This window comes from Rhinolophus ferrumequinum, chromosome 7 (genome assembly GCF_004115265.2).
Source record: "Rhinolophus ferrumequinum isolate MPI-CBG mRhiFer1 chromosome 7, mRhiFer1_v1.p, whole genome shotgun sequence".
In the NCBI taxonomy this organism is placed as follows: domain Eukaryota; kingdom Metazoa; phylum Chordata; class Mammalia; order Chiroptera; family Rhinolophidae; genus Rhinolophus; species Rhinolophus ferrumequinum.
The window spans coordinates 84946611-84964159 of NC_046290.1; the positions used below are offsets into that span (position 1 = coordinate 84946611).

The 17549-nt window shown below is 38.0% G+C and overlaps 1 protein-coding gene across 11 annotated transcripts in view; it reads left to right on the top strand.

Annotated features, from left to right (window-relative positions):
* The first annotated feature begins 236 nt into the window (after positions 1 to 236).
* Positions 237 to 17549, top strand: part of CSNK1G3 (casein kinase 1 gamma 3) — a 103887-nt gene continuing 86574 nt past the window's right edge. For 3 of the 11 annotated variants that reach the window (XM_033110594.1, XM_033110597.1, XM_033110598.1), the window contains exon 1: positions 239 to 2184. The gene's annotated coding sequence lies outside the window, so the exon portion shown is untranslated. Of the gene's footprint in view, positions 2185 to 2878; positions 2957 to 17549 lie in introns of all 11 variants that reach the window. The other 8 variants (XM_033110600.1, XM_033110601.1, XM_033110604.1 and 5 more) reach the window with 5 other exon arrangements.

The following is a 17549-nucleotide window of genomic DNA, read 5'->3' on the forward strand; positions in this document are numbered from 1 at the left end:
CCAATTTTTTCTTACAAGTTAATAGAATGGTATGAAAATTTCATTGGCTTCCTACCTAGGTTAATTGCCAGTTTTAATCTATAGGAGCTTCCAGGCCAAATTTTAACCAAAAAACAATCTTTACTAGTCTTTAAAAATGTAAATATTTATTCCAAACCACATCTAGTTTAAAAATGTGATTTCACCATACATTTATATCCGTGTATTTCTTAAAACATGTATCAGAACTTTGAGGGGTGGGTAGGTGTTCTTCACCTAAACAGTTTTTTGAGGCAAACATTATAAAATGGTTTGTTGACTGCTGATGGCAGTATTTCGAGTTTCCTGTTTGCAGACATTTCTCCATTTAGTGACACACGGTTCACTCTGTTGTACAGTATTGGGTCCTGGGATAGATCAAAACTTTGGGATGTCATTTGCTTAGGTAAATTATTCCCAAGGCTGAGGATGCATACATCTTAACTTGCTTTTGAGTCTCTAACAGAATGATGGTGGTGTGATAAACACAGAAGCAGTGCTCCTATTATCTATCACAGCTCTTCTAAGACTGGTGATACCAATCACTTCTTAACCTCCAGTTTGGGAAAGAGTGTGAAGAGAGAGGTAAAAAAGGCAACGTTGCACAACAAAAACAAAAACAGCATCTTTCCACACTAACCACCCCTCTGAAGTTACACATTAACCCCATTAACAGTCTGGTAAGGCAGGGAGGGAAAATGAGATAAATTCTCAATGATTTTAAAGTGTATTTGTTTCTGTTTCATTGGAGACTCTTAAAGTGTGTGTGTGTGTGTGAAAGAGATATCAAGGTTTTTGATTGAGCGTTATCAAAAATATAAAAAAAAGTTTGATAAGTAAATCTTTAAACATAGCACCAGGCTACGGTTTTTCTTCATGCAAATCTTAATGCCTGACTTTTGAACGGATTTTAGACATAATACTAATAACAATTTTTTAAAAATTAAAAGTTTCAGAGTCCTCTACAATGTTTTCATGGTGGATCGATGTCCACAGCGATTTCCAAAGTGACGTACCTTCATCCCAATTAACCAACTGCAAGTGAGAGGAAGAATGCAATCTTCTGCCTTTCCTAGTATGTGATCGGAAAGGATCAGAAAGTGGAGTCAGAAAACATCGGTTCCAATTTGTGTTCTACAACCTGACGACTTGGATGATGTTTGGCCTCTTGGAACGCCAGGAGGTTCATTTGAAAATCTGAGATAATAGCTACCACATTATATAGTTCAGACGTATATCTGAACTCACAAGTGGAACCGCTGAACCCGATACAGCAGTGGGGCTACAAAAAAGTGGGCGAATCCGAGCCAGTGATGTCATTCCCTTAGACCGACCCTGAAATTCTTGGGCACCTGGGCTGTGCTGGGCACACTCGGGAAAGCCTCGGCACAATGGCGCCCTTAGGCTCTTTGCTTACTCAAGCGGCGGAATTTTTAGTAGCTCTTTTGAACCATGTGAGCGTTTTCTTCCAGTCCTCTCCACAGACCTCGCCAAGCCTCTCCTCCCAAGGCCTCACTCGGAGAAACATAACCGTACCCACGTTTACTCCGCGTCCTCCCCCACGCACCACCCGTAAGGAAGTGAGGAGGAAAGAATGGCTTGGTCTTTATAGGCCTTGCCAGCCAATGAGCGTGCTGCCTTTCTTCCGGTCGGCGAGCCGACCAATCCGAGCACGTCGGTGTAATCTTCGGCTTCTCTCGGCTCTCTTCGCTGATGCGGGCAGCGTGGGGGCCGCCGCCGCTACCGAGACGCTTTCCTTTTTTTATTTTTTTTCCATGTGTTCACTTCCGGGTCCAGCGCCGATCCGGATGCCCGAGGCAGTAGGATGTTTGACCTCCGGATAAGCGAGGCACCGCTGTGCATTCATTCCCGGCTGCATCGGTGGCGACAGCAGCGGCCCGGGCGGCGACTCTTCGGCCAGAGGCGGCGATAGGAGCCACCGGCAGCAGTGCAGGGACTGAGTCCGAGCCGAGCTGCGTTACCTCCCTCGCTCGTTCCTTCCCCCTACCTCGCTCGCTCCCTCCCTGCGTGGCTCGCTTTCCTTCTCCGGCCGCCGGCGGGTGTGATGTGCCGCCGCCGCTGCCTCCGCCGCCGCTGACTGACCGACCGGGGGGGGCGCCGCCCGCGTCCGGGACCGACCCAGCTGCTCGCGGCCGCGCCTCTGAGGTAAAGCCCCCTCCGCTTTGGCGGCCGGCCGGCCGGCCCCGACCCGGCGGCAGCCTTGGGGTGGCCGCGGCTCCCTCCTTCCCGGGTGGGGCTGGGTGGGCTGGGGTGGCTGGGGTCCGGGGCTGAGTGGGGTGGGATGCGGCGGGGGCGGCGCCGCGGGCGGGGGCCTCCGGGGAGAGTGGGCGAGGACCCGGGCGGGTGGCGCGGCGGCGCGGGCGGGAGGGGGCCGCGGCCGGGGGCGAGGTTCGCCGAGGGCTCGGTGGGCAGGGAGGGGGCCGCGGGCCGCGGGCCGGGCTGGCTGCAGAAGTTGCCCGAGTGGTGCCGCGCGAGTGGGGACGGGAGGGAGGTGGGCGAGCTGGGCAAAGGCAGGGGCTGCTTTGGGGAGGGGTTTTGAAGTCGGGAGTGCAGTCCCCAGCGCTCCTCGATGGTGTCCAGACAATCACCTTCGGAGTAGGGGTTTGGGGCAGGAGGGAGGACGGCACTGGACTTCTGGAAGAAGGTGTCAGGGGCCAGCATTCATTTCAGGGGTAAACTTCCCGTTGGGGTGTTTGTTTTAAAGCGGGGGGCGGGGATTTACCTATTTGACAGAGCTTCTGACTTAGCTCGAAACTTAACCGAGGCTTTAGTTGAGGGAACAAAATTACTCTCATGGTTACTGTGAGGGTGCTGGTTTGTTTGTTTATCCCACATGCAGGGGAAGTGACATCCAGAAGCGTCGGTTCTCTGGGTCCACAGCCCCCACATTTCTTGGCTGCGCGGTGGTGATGGAAAGGTGTGTGTTCTCGTGGGGTGGGGGTAGTTAGGCCTGTGTTATGATCATTCCAGTTCTCCCGGGGAAGGAGGAAAAGTTAATGGGTGGGAGAGCGTGTCTGCGTGGGAGCTGGCTACTGTTGCTACACTGTGTGAATTAGTTTTGACTCTGTTGTAATGAGTACCAAGGCTGGTCAGTAATTGACCTCATTTTAACCTTTTGTTTCAGAACATCGACTTGAATTGGAAAATTAAAAACCTGATTTTTTAATACGTTAAGAAAATAAGTCAGTATTTCTTTCTTTTACTTTTGCAGTTCTTATGGTATGAATGACATTTGCCCACAGATGGTAAAACTATATCTAAGTTGGAATACTTTTTAAAATTAAAAATAGTGTTTAAAGCCACGTATATATTTTTGAAGAATGTTTGCTTTCCCTATAAATAAGTAAATGGTGGAAGAAAACAATCACAAAAATTATAATAAGGATGATTTAGAATTAAAGAGATGCGAGGCCAGTTTAAGAAAACACTTTCCACCAAAAATCAGATTGGGTTTGTGACATTCTTTATAGCTTTTTTGGGGGGAAAAAGGGTGGAGAGATGTGCTTAGTGTATTTTATCATTATTCCCCAAATTTGCTTCAACTGTATTCTGAGCTAAGATAAATTATCTTCGTATTTTGTCTATATTAGCATTTATAGTTGCACAAAAGATGAAAACTATATGGGCATTGGGAGAAAGATGTTAGCAAATAAATTGTGTGGTTTTGACATAGATTCTTAGCAGAGTGTATAGGCACTTTTGCTTTCAGGGACCTTGCATTTCTGGATATGCATCAGGTATAAGGAGTTCTTATTAGATTGCGGGACAGAAAAGATTAATTTTAATATTGATATGTATGAGATTTTGGGGGGAGATCTTGGAAAATGATTGTCTTTGCTGATGATTTATTGTGCTCATTGACCTATTCTGCATTCATCAACTTAAAAATTAATGCATTATGTAATTATTGACATTTTCATCATTATATTTGCATTGACTATCAACAAAATCTTCAAAACATGAAAGTCATTTATTCCTTCAAATAAAAGGACTAGGATTAGAATCAAGGATAGTTTAATTCCACTCGGATCCTTATAATGTGCAAGAGACCTTTACTTTGTGGTGAGGATGGAAGAGTGGGTAGTGAGACTCAGTAGCTCCCTTCAAGGGAAAAGCAGACTTGCACAGAAACAATTGCAACATAACACTCCTTGTGGGCTTTATTAGAGATGCGTGGAAGCATGTTGTGTTTGTGTGTGTGTGTGTGTGTGTGTGACTAATTTTTGACTGGGGAATTATGAATGAGTTTCGAGCTGGTGACACTCCATTTGGGCCTTAAAATATTTTGATGGGCAAAACGGGCTGTGTGTAGGGGGTTGTGGGGGGTGTGGGGTGGGTAGCTTTCTAGGTGAAGAGAACAACCTCAGCACAGGCATGTGGGTTGGGTATTACGGGGCCTGTTGAAATGGACATAAGGCTGCTGTGCCAGGAGGTCTTAGTGGGACAGGAAGCTATGCAAGTAGGTGGAGATCAGGCTAGGGAAGTCCAGAATGTCTTGTATTTAAAAATGAGTCAGTTTGAGGTATAAAGGTCTAAGTGTATAGATTCCATGCTGATAGGGAATCGGTAGGCAAATAAGGATAGTAAGTTGAAGGAAATACATTAGAATAGTTACCTTGCTAGCATTCGTGCTGATGGAGAAAAGCATAAAGTCTAAGCTCATTCATGGCTTTGTCATGTTTCTTTGCTTGCATTTGAATATGGGTGTGTCTGGTAATCTGGTAATTGGTTTTACATTAAATAAATCCAGACTGTAAAAATGTGACTCAGTAATAAATGGAAGTCTCTCCATGTACTTTTCTGTGTCCCCTCTGTAAACCCTCCCCGTGCTGGGACTAGATCGTTATTCTGGTGTAGTTTATTGGTTCAGAGTTTTTCCAGAATGGAACAGGTGGTTGTTTAGTTTCAAAGGACTTCAAAAGGATGTGTCACACTACATAGAGGGAATGCTGAAATATTAAATAACAAAACAAAATAACAGTTTATTGGATAGTTATATTATTGTTAATATATTCTGAAGGAGAGATTTGCGATGGATAAAGTGAAATGTAAGGAGTCTACACACAAAGAGAGTTGACTATAACAGTGGGATGATAAAAGGAGAAACTTCCACAGTTCCGGATAAGTATGTATAAGACTTTCAGTCGTCTTAAATACTAGATAATCCTAAAATAATTTAACCCCAGACTTATTCATTATCAAAGGCGTGCTAAGAAAAATATCACCCTCACAACACCAGTGTTTAAATCCAGGTAGGATCATGTTACAGGGAAGATTGATGGCTTTTACTATTTCCCTTAGTCTTCATAAAGGACTTACGTTATAACTTAATTTGTGTTATCTTGAACTTCCCAATAACAGCAATACCTGTTACAGTTTATTAAGTGGCTACTATAGGGACCATAAAAGCTACTGTTCAGACAACTCTGTGAATTAGGTGGTATATATAACCCCTCTCTTTTGACCATAGGAAACAGTCTTCGAGAGTTTAAGCAACATGTTTAAGATCTTGGAAGTAGCGCAGTACATACTTAAATCAGGTTTTTTTTTTTTTTTTTTTTTTTTTTAATTTCAAAGTCTGAAACCATTAGTGATCTTTTTTTCCTAATCTTCATCTTTCTTTTTTGTCTTTTCTCAAGCAATTACACACTTAGTGGTATTGATTAGTGTTGTTAGTATGTGTCTAGGTGTTGGGGTTTCAAGATGTAATCTCTTTGGAAATAGCAGTTTTGGGGTATGTGTAGTTCTTTAATTATAGAGATTCTATAGGAGCAAGAGGCAGTGTGGTTCTAGTAACTTAAGCTATTTTAGAGTATCACGTTTGTGCTGATCTGTAGGACAGAACCATACTTGGGATTCTTAATGTGGAGAAATCCAGTGTGTATTATCCATTTATATAAAGAAACTTTGGAGAGCTTCTGAACTACTCAGAAAATGTGGAATGAGCAAGGTATGTGGGCAAAGATAAGTTTTAGAGACATAGTAGAGGCTGCTTGTTAGCCAAGTTTTTTCCAAATCCCTTCTCAAAGCTGAGATTTAGAAACTATAAATGTTTGAGTTTCCTCCTATTGTGGGACCTAAGGAATGTGTGTAGTGATTTGTTCTTAGAACTATTGTTAAGTGATTGGTTATATTCTGTGCTCATCATCTTACTTTTCAGAAAGAATTCTTAACAATGAACTTGAAGTTCATTGTTATGTATTTGGCAGATAAGATGCTATACATTTTGGTTATTTTCTGTACTAATGACACATCACATAATTAATGAAAATCGATAGCTAAGTTATATCCATGTATGGCTAGATCATCTCCACATTTTTCATAGTTTTCACTGGAATTAGGTGAAATCTCATGATATTCTTTTTCTTGAACACAAACTTCTAATGCTTTTTTCTTTAGGGAGGTAATGCCAGCCTTTTAGCTGTATTCAGATTTATTACATTGATATAACTGATTTGTGTTGAACTGCTTTCTTTAGCTCTGAGGGCATTGTTGTGTCTGGTGTTGTAACCATCTCAAGAACAACTCAGCAACACACACACACACACACACACACACACACACACAAAACAATACATGTTTAAAATAATAAAAAAAAAGGAGTTACTATGCGATTATGCCCTTCATCAAGATTGATAAAATTCATAGAAAGTGCCAAGGTGTGATGCCCGGCATACAGTAGGCACTGTGTGAATCATAGAAGCAGTTTCGGAAGTTGCTGATACTATGACTTGTTACAGGGTTGATTGTGGGTAGAATAAACAGACTTTTAGGAATAGCGTTTTACAGATGGATCACTTAACTCACCTCTACTCAACCCACTCAAAAAATTAAAGGATACTCTTCATTCATTTACTGCTTGATGCCCATGCTACATCCCTGAATGACATTCTACTACTCTGTAGTTTGTTCTTGAACTTTTATTCCGACCAGTTACTGTGTACTTATGAAGAATCGTGTGTTTGTATTCAACTAGTTGTTAATGGCAGTTGTACTTGGTGTTGTAATTACGTAGTTTAATGAAACATTATTCGGTGAACTGTGAAGGCAAAAAGACGTTTATATGAGAACCAGTGGCTACTCTGAAAACATGTGAGTAGCTAAAATTAATAATTGAAATAGGAGTAAGTGAAATAACTTTAAATGATTAGGAGAAAAAAACCCTAAAAATCTAAAAAAGATTCTGCAATAAGATTGTTTTTAAGTGAGATGCCTTTCTGTGTTTAAGAAACAGGTATTGGGAATCACAGGTGATGTACTTACTATGGGTGTGGTTTTTAGAAAAAGATAAAATAGAATTACAATCCATAGACCCATACTTAAATGGCCTTGTGTTAAAAAATTGTCTTATGAATGTACATTTTTATGTTTTAGTTACAATAAAATGTTGGTATATATATATTTTTATGATTCCCTTTTTTAACTTATTTGAGCTGTTGGTTAATAGAAATATATTAAAGAGAAATATATTAAAGAGAGTTTCTGCTTCTAAAATATCACCTAGTTTATACTCTCTCTTAGAGATTTATTTAATAGCACCCTCTGTTAAAAAAGAAGTAAATCTTGATATTCCTGACCCTATAGTCATTCATACCTTAGGGTGGATTGTTTAAATATTTAGTGATGTGATCAGTCTATGGTTCTCACATATTTCCTGATATGGTCCCTCATCTGATTTCATATGCTACCTTCCAGCTTTTATATAGCATCAGGGTTGGAGAGGAGACTTTTTATAATTCCAACATCTCCTCAACCTGAGTAGGGACTGCTGGAATAGGAAATGGTCCCTTGAAGAGGAAATGCCATACCCTTGATGTGTACCAGGAGCGCTTGTGCTTGTTGCAAAGCATGCTGGTCTAACAACTTATGGTAGCTACACTCTTTGCCTTACATAGCTCGGCCATGTGGAAAGGAGAACATTTAGCTAGAGGAGAAGGAAACCCAAGTTGGGGAAAGAAAGGTAGGTGGGATTATACTACTTATGAAAATCTGTAGTTAAGTTATATCCAAAGTACAATGCCTGAAATACAGTATCTACTGAAGTGGAACACTGAAATACAGAAGTAGGGCTAGTTTTTCAGAGCGTTGGTCTGCTTCTCTGTGATTTTCTTGGCTCTGCTCTTCTCTCTGTGTTGGATTTATCCTCAGGCTGATAGCAAGATCACATCTAGACATGCACTGGCCAGGAAACCTTTTGCACGAGCCTACCAGCATACTTTTCCCTTCATGTTTTATTGACCAGAATTAGGTCATATGTACTTCCTAATTGGGTATGACAAGGGGAAATGGGTTATCATGGTTGGCTTTTACTAATCAGGTTATATCCCCTGCAATTGGGGATGGCGACACATTTCCCTGACTTACATGGTGGAGGGAGGATATTTAAAAAATAGTGGGAAGGAAGAACATGGGGGAAGTGGAAGTTTGAGAGACAATCAATAGTGACCACTACATCTACTTGTTTTGAGAATTAAAATAAATAATGCATATAAGTGCACTTTGAACTTTAAAAGCATTGTGCAGATGTAACAGATGAAAGATTAGAAAGCTGCTTCTATGTTACTATCTTAAATATGCCCAGGTATGAATATTTTAGGAGCTAAAAACATTGCTAATTTTTGTATTGACTGAGCTTGAATCAATAAAATCTGTTCTTTAAGTTTTAAGATTATATATTTTTTCCATGGAACTCATAAAGCTATTTTAACTTTGAATTAAAAATTTGTATTTATAAATTTATTTAAAATTTTTTCTGAGTTGGTGCTCGCCCACCCTCCTTGCCAAAATCTGATTTTTGATCTCATCAGATTTCTTTATTCGTCACACCTAGAGCTGAATAAGTGCATGAGGAAATGGGAGTTTGTCAATCACAGTAAGGGTTTATTTTGAATCATGGAATCCCAATGAGATAGAAAGGAAAGGAAGGTTTTTACACATCTTGAGAGTAGCAGAATGAATGAATGAATGAATAAAAACTAAAAAATGGTAGGAGAATGGGGAGGCAGGGGAATCACGGAATTTTAGAATTGAAATGAATCGTAGGAAGGTTGGGAGAAATGCTGAAGTGACACGTGGTTGCTAGATCGCTTATATCCTAATTGAGAGTGGTTCTCTTTCTGACCCAGAGGTGGGGAGGCCTTGAAAATGTATCGTTTATTTTGCAGTTTTGCTCAGGATTATGTACTAGTTTTTTTAAATTGCTCAGCCAGATACCTTTAGTACAGAGATCTGTGTTCTCAGGCTATGGCAAATTTTAGCTAGATGGTTTGTTTATTTTTTTAAGTAAAACAAGTAAACAGACAGATCTTTTAATTTTCCCTCAGTCAACAACAACAACACACACACACACAGAGTAACCTCAAACCTGGATTGTTTAAATGAAAATGCAGAAGCAGGGTGAGGGCTTGGGACAATTTATCAGTTTTTATTTTCATGAAAGTTGTTGTCTTAAAGATTTCTCTGCTTTCAGTGTATGTGAAAGAGTAGATATATATTTGTGTGTGCGCATATACACACATATATACGGAGATACATGTACAGAATACGCAGAATTAATTGTTGTAATTCTTGTCATTGTTAATAAACAGAATGAATCCATTTATCCCCTGGAAGGATATTTACGTTAATGACAGATATTTGTAAATAGTGAGATTTGGGATGATTTTTATTTTCACACTTTTTCTACTTCTCTTTATCGTTGAGATTTTCAGCTATGATTATGTATTATTTCTACTATCAGAAAAAATAGTAAATCTGTGTTTTTTGAGGGTGGAAAATGGAATCCTGGGGTGGGTGGGATGTTTTCTACTAACTTAGATTTTAACATATAATTCTGCTTTCATGTGTTTTACCTTGAATAAAGTGTGCCAGTACTTTAGTCTTATTTTTAAAATTGGACTTGGTAAAATTACTTACTTTAAAATTTAAAGTTGAAATTGGCCATAGGATACCTTTTGATACAAGTGTACTTTATAAAAATGGTGGAGTTCTGAATATTTTGTAATTATTATCTATGTTTTAAAACATGTTTGTTTTTGACTTGAGGTAGTATACTTGCCGTGTATTCGAGTATGATATAATAGAGTCACAGTTATAGTCAGAGTTTCCTTTTAGTAAAAGGGGAAGTGAGAATGGTTTTTTCCCTTACACCCAGTCTGTGTCTTGTTTACTTTTTATTTCTGTGAAATACTTATTTTATATTCTAGCAATGAATACTTTCAAGTGGTGGGCAAAAATAGTAGGTAATTAATAAGGAGAGAAGAGAGAAAATTCCCCGTATTCCACTAGTTTTATGCTGTGCAAATACATGGCTACAAGGCCTTTTAATAAAATCCTAATTTGGCATGCAAAAATAGCCTAGTGTTTTGGAGGTGAAACTAGTAGGTATCTGTTGTTGCTGACATGTAAAAATAATGGGTATTTGTAGATGCATATTTTTATAACACATTATTTTTTCTTTTTGTTACAGGGATCTGAAAACAATATGAACAAAAAAGAAAAGTGTAAATCTTAAAGATATGGAGTCTTGTAATACCAATTTTCATTTAAAATGTGGTAGATTATTGAGATCTTTTTCTATCGTATGAGTGTCAGAGCATATTGTGGCTAATTTTTTAATATATTTGAGATTCTGAAAATATTTGTAGTTAACAAAATATCAAAATGTAATCAGCTCTTTAAAATCATTCTTTTGAATATTTTCTGCTGATCTGTTGAAAGTGGATAAATGGACTGTATATTGTATGCTTATTGTATGCTCTGCTTTTTATCTAAATAACCTACTAATGAACACTGTCTTTTGAAGACTAAAAAATAAAATCCTGAGCGTTGGGAATGAAATAATTAAATAAGCTAAAATAAATTTTGCTATATACACTTGTTTAAAATTTTCCAGCTGAAAGTTAGTAACTTTTTTCCTGTGACAGAGTAAATGAGAAGAAAAATGGACAGTTTAAAAGATAGTCCTCATCTCATGGTCATTGCTGTAGGGCTGCGATGCTAGCACCTACCAAAAGTCAGAGAAAAAAGTAAGAGAAAGGGGTTTGTGGAGAAGGCAGCGTCTGCCAGGGTTCTCAGCCCTTACTTCACGTTTCTGGGGGGCTTAAAAAAAAGATGGCTATTGGGACCCTACCCATGCTGATTTATATTTGAATCTGAGGATGGGATCAGGGCACTGATATATTTTAGGATTTTCACAGGCGATTCCACGCTTGAAAATAACTGATTTCTTCTTTATATGCATCTGTTAGCACACTTTTCTTTTATTTTCATGTTCTTTTTAATCAGTGGGGTTGTGAAAATGAGGCAAGACATGCCTAAAAAATATTTGCAAGATCAGGTTAATAAAAGGATTTCTCTTCATAGTTTCATACCCAGAATCCTTAGTGAGGTCACTATATTCATTGCTCATTAGCAATTTTTGATAAGCATAGCACCAAAATTAGAGGATTTTTTTGACGTTTGGAAAATTTATTAAAGGGAAATTTATCAAGAATAAATTAAGGCATCAGTTTGGATGACTCTGGAAATCTTAAGAAATTTAAATGATAAAAATAATCATATTTTTAAAGTTATTAGTAATAAGAAGATAAGAATTATTGCTAATCAAAAATTTTTAGGTTTAGGTAATATTTATCATATTTACAATATCACTGAGGTGTATTTTTCACGGAACATGAGGACAGAAGGGACCCTAATGATTTTTTTCATATAAGTGCACTTCTACCGCTTTATTTTCTTTTATGCCATTGTTGACAAGGAACTCTCTGTTTTCCCCCTCAGTGGAAATAGTTTACTTCAGTTATAGTATATAATGTATATAGTAGTTTGTATGTGTTGTACATAGTAAATGTTGCCATATAAATGCACTATGCTACTACTAGGGTTTTCTAGTTATTGTATCTTGTCATTCATGCAAATCAGGGTCTTTTTTTCTGACTCATAGGATGCTACTTCATAGGTCAGGAGCACCCTTATTTGTTACAGCATTTTTCTTGGGACACAATCAGAGCCAGCCATTTTATGACGAGTTCAATATGTTAAATTTTATTCAATGAACATTTTTTGCATGGTGGCAAAATTGGATTTACCAGTTCTATAAATTTTAAGGGTTAGATTTCTGCAAACTGCCTTGGTCCATTTTGTGGTAGAGAAATTTAAGAGTGGTTAGACTATAGAGGACATGTTATGTATGAACCTATGGAAGACTTTCAGAATTATTTTGCGTTCACCAAAACACCACAGTGAAATCAGCACAGGATAAAGAGGTGACCAGGAACCCTTGGCACGTATATCTAGTAATGGAGTACGGGTACTGTTTCATAGGACCATCCGTCCTTATCAACGATTCTAACGTCGAAATTGCTCTGAAAACTAAACATTTGTCTTTTATGTTTGGCACACGTTAAATTTTTTCAGGAAAGCTGTTGTGAACTGATGTGCTTTATTTTCTGTATTTGTAGGTTTCACTGTAGAAATAGTACATGCTTGATAATAGTGTGTTGTCCCAGACTTCTGTGTGCCATCTCTGCCTTCTTTAGGGGCGTCACAAAATACATGGTGTATGCACATTGTGTCACCTGTCAAAAGCCCCCTAAAATTCTGAATTCCGAACCATGTTTGACGGTAAGAAGTTTGGAAAAGGAACTGTGGAATACATTAATTTGCTTCTACCCCTTGTTTTTTGATGGAAGCTGCTCAGCATCTTACTGCTCCAAGGTGGAGTTTCAGTAAAAGGCTGGTAAATTTATTTTCCTTAGTCCCCCTTGTAAATATATACATACCAAGAGGTACTTTATTTTAATGTGTTTGTTTCTTTAATAGTTGTTGAAAACTTTTCTGGTTTTTGACATGAAGTTCAAATGCTGGTCCTGGGGAGCCCCACTGGGGTCCTAGAAGCTTCATATAATTAGGATACTTGAAATGGAGAATGCTTTGGGTAACTTTGGGATAGCTTCTTTAGTCCTTGGGGTTATATAATTTCACCTCTGTACATGGTAATTTCATGCCAGAGCACCTGCAGGCTGCCCTCTTTTTACATATCTGGCTTCCTTTTTCATAACAGAAAAGAAGCAGGGGTGTGGCTCAGTGCCTCTGTTTCAGCTTCCTTAAACTTCCTTAATTTGTTTTTAAGATTTCACTGCACAATCTTTATACCAACTTCACCCCCTCCATCCTGTTTTTATTTTCTCTTTTTCTTTTTTATTCCCATCCCCCCATCCCAAATAATATTCCTCTACAAGAGAAGTTCATAATTATGGTATTCTGTATTGGAAAAATGTCCTGCTTACTAAAAAGGTGACAAATAAATCTGAATATTCTGGTATTTCCCTTAAGAGAACCTTATGTAGGGGAGTGATTATTGTATGGTTTGTGCAGGGATAGTGTTATGTGTATGTGGTCTCTGCTTTCTTTCCATCTTTAAACACTGAAGGGAAATGGGATGGTGAGCCCCGTGGTGCATGCCTTTAATTAAGCTGCGTTTTTGAGTTCACCAATTACCAGGCACTTTAAGGTATTGATCCTAATGGGAGATTTAGAATTTACATGGTTAGGTTATGTACACTTGCTATGTGCTCTGAAAATGCTGTAATTCTCTTGCAGTCCGTATCACACTCTGTATTATTGTTTGTTATATGATTGTGATTGTTTCGTTTGCCATTTGTAGTTCCTGTGTTTGGCACATAATAGGCCTCGAATGATTACTTCTTTGTTCAATGAGTGAACTAATGATTTTATCTTCTTTTATCAGGGAGAATTTTAACATGTAACAACCTTGATTAAATGCCTCCCGAGGCACCATACTCATCCCAAACCAGTTTAGTTTGCATCATCACAGTTGTATGAGACAAAAACAAATAGGCCCTAATTTAAATAAAATAATAAACACAGCATCTAACAGTTACTTAGGATTAAAATAAAGAAATAGTTATAGAAAGTTTGTTTTGTAAATGGCAGAAGTTGGAATTAAATGCATTTATGGGCTAGGCAGAAACTTTAGTTAAAGGAAATATTCCAGATTTTGAGCATTTCAGTTAATTATGATTTGGTTGTAAGACATTTTTTATATTAAACAGTTCTTTTTCCTGTTTTTAAAGTTTCACAAACTAAAAATCAAGATAGAAAACAATCCCATCACCCCTAAGTAGTCCCTCGTGCTGCCCCTGTATAGTCAACTCCTTCGATTATTCCCCGCTCTTAGCAACCACTGAGCTGTTTATAATTTTGGCTTTTCCAGAATACCATATAAATTGAATCACGTGGTATGTAGCCTTTTGAATCTAGTTTCTGCTTCCCAGAATGCATTTGAGATTTAGCCATGTTATACTGTGTATCAGTTTATTTTTGCTGCTGAGCAGTATTCTATATGGATGTGCCTCAGTATGTTTATCCATTCACCAGTTGAAGTACTTGTTTCTGGTTTTTGGCGATTATGAATAAAGCTGCCACAAACATTTGTGTACAGTTTGTGTGTGTGTGTGTGTGTGTGTGTGTGTATGTGTATGTGTGTGGTGAATCTAAGTGTTTGTTTCTCTTGGGTAAGTTTCTAAGATTGAAATTGTTGGGTCAGATGGCAAGTGTATGTTTAATTTTATAAGAAACTACTAAACTGTTTTCCAAAGCAGCTGTACCATTTTGCATTCCTGCCAGCAATATAGATGAGTTCCAGTAATAAGCAATTCCTAAAATTTAAATTGGCTGTATCGAATGACTTTTTTTTAGTAATTAGTTTTTTAGCTTGATTGCATATCAGAATATCATGACAATGACATTAATTCTGAACATATTTTTATTGCTGGAAATCTGTCACATAGAGAGATTTAGGGGAGCCTCACTTTTCAGTGAATTCAGTCTTCAGAATGCTATATGGAACTGTGCTTTCTTGCTCAGGTAACGCAACCCTGATATGTAAAAAAATAAAGGGGGGGTGGTGGCCTTTAACCCTGGTGTTCATTTTGGGGACTAAAGAATGATTGTCCTGGTTTAGACTGGGCAGAAGGAAATCCTTCCTGTGGAGAAGTGGTTGTACTTTCAGCTTGTTTCTGTGACCTGTTTCATGTTTCATTCTAGAATTTTGTAGACGTTAACTTGGTTATTTATGATTTTACTGTCAGTTACACTGTTAAGTCCTTTCTGTGATGAGAGCGGACAATATTAGCTTCATAATCAAACTTCTCAAATGTTAATACCTCTGAATGAACCTTTTAAATTTGTGACCTTTGCCTACACTAGACTGTTACTTGTAATTATTGATTTTTATAAATTAGGAAGTTAGTACTGTAGTTAAGAAGAAAGAATGTAACTTTTGTATACGAAATCATAGGTGAAACAATGTTGACTTTTCTGAGGTACATTCTCATTTATCTGCATTATCAGGGAGTGACCTGTTAGATAAATTAGAAGATTGAATTCATACTAAAATAGTTTAATTTTTTGTAAATGATAAACTTTATAAGGTAGTATTGTTTTCTTTATTTTCTAAACATACTCAGTTCTTTTCTTGCTGATTTAGGGCTCTCATGTTGAACATAAGTTATAAAGTGTGCTGTTATACAGAGATGTCGTGAATTTATTGAGGTGTATGAGATTTTTCGCTTTCCCTGTTGTGTCATATTTCTACTACTGACCTCAGTTTTTCCATTTTAAGTTTGATTTTTAGTGTAAACTTACTAGAATTATTTTAAAATTAAAGTGGAGTTTAGGGGCTCTTATTGTTTAATGAACAGAATATGCATTTTGTGACCTCCTTTAGTAAATTATTTTCTTCTGGTTCATAGCTATGTTTTGGAGAGTTGAAATTACGGTATTAATGAACTTTGATTTGTGAGGTGTTAGTTATTCTACTTCTTGTATTATGTCTTCAAGCTATAAATTGCTTGCCTGCCCATACTTTTTTCTTTCCTCTTTTACTTGAAAAACAGATGATGATCATATACGTTACCTCTCCTAAACTTCCAAGAGGTAGTTCATTTATTTATTTACTTATTTATTCAGCAAACTTTTAACCAATATTTCTTGTGTGCTGTGGATTATCATAGATAATGGGGAGACAGAGTTGAATAAAATATGATCTCTGCCCTTGACATCAGATAAAAAAAATGGGTTCTCTTGAAGTGAAAGAGTCAAAACATTGTCCCGTGTCTTTCCTGTGAATTGGTAATGAGATGTAGAGGTTCGATCAGATTTAGTTTTAATTTTTTTTCTTCCATTAGGAAGATCAAAGGTGGTTTTTCTTTTTGTGATGTTAGCAGCAATTGATGATCCTTGGGTAGTTCCATTAATTCATTAGGAGTTGCCTAATGATGATACTTGAATTCTATCATTTCTTACGGATTTCTTTAACTGGCATACATTTAAAGAGAAAATTCACTTCATCAATTAGAGTTCACTCTCATTATTCCCAAATTCTGTATTTGCAAATTTGTCTACTTGCTAAAATTTATTTGTCACCCTCCCGATCAGCATTCCTGGTGCTTTCCCACTCCTTCACACACATGAGCATGCGCAGAGCGGAAACAGTTTGAGTAACCTGCTGTGCATGTTCCCCGCTAGAGTCGAATAAGGTGATGCTCTGCTGCTTGTTTTACTTTCGCGCGCCTAGTTAGTGCTACTTTGGGTGATTTTGCTGTTTAAAATGCCCCCAATTATAGTGCTGAAGGGCTGTCTAGTGTTGCTCAGCTCAAAGAGGCTGTGAGTTGCCTGGTGGAGAAAGTGTGTGTTAGATGAGCTTATTCAGGCATGAGTTACAGTACTGTTGATTATGAGTTCAGCGTTAGTGACTTTCATACATACTAAAACAAGGTGTCTTTAAACAGAAACACATATTAGAACAAGGTTATGTATTGATTTTATGAAAATTTTCTGGCCAGAGGCTTGCAGGCACCTAGCGCTTTATTTTTCTAGGAGCAATGGCTCAGTGTTGGCTAATTCAGTGTTTGCGACAATTTATAGAATGTTACTACTGTGAATCAACTGTTTTTGGTTTTGTTGAGGTCAGAAGGATGTCTTTTTATTGATATAAAAAAATCTACACAGAAAATTGGGAATCATGGAAGTAGATAGTCATTCAGAGGCTTGGTGAGACCTTTTTTGTGGCGAGTTTATTGCTATATTCCCAGTGCCTTGGACTGTGCCTGATACAGGGTAAATACTTAATAAATATTTGTTGAATGGAAAGTAAGTGGCCCCAAATGGAACATAACTTTCCTTTACGGCCTGGAGTTTAATATCATTCCTGTGGTTGGGGTTTGTAATGAAGTTGGTATTTATAGTGAGATGACCTGCTTATAGAGATAGATACGGTGAATAGTTCAATAATATAAATTTAATGTGACCTCTGCTTGATTTTTGATTTCCATCATGTTTAAAGGGGCTGGAGATGAGGGTGATCTATGCTTTTTTGGTTATAGTAAATGGTTAGGGGGCTGGACATTTTCAAATTAAACATTTCTTCTTCTTTCAACTATTGAGACTCATTAGTTTTGATATGGGGTATTGTCAATGGGAATATA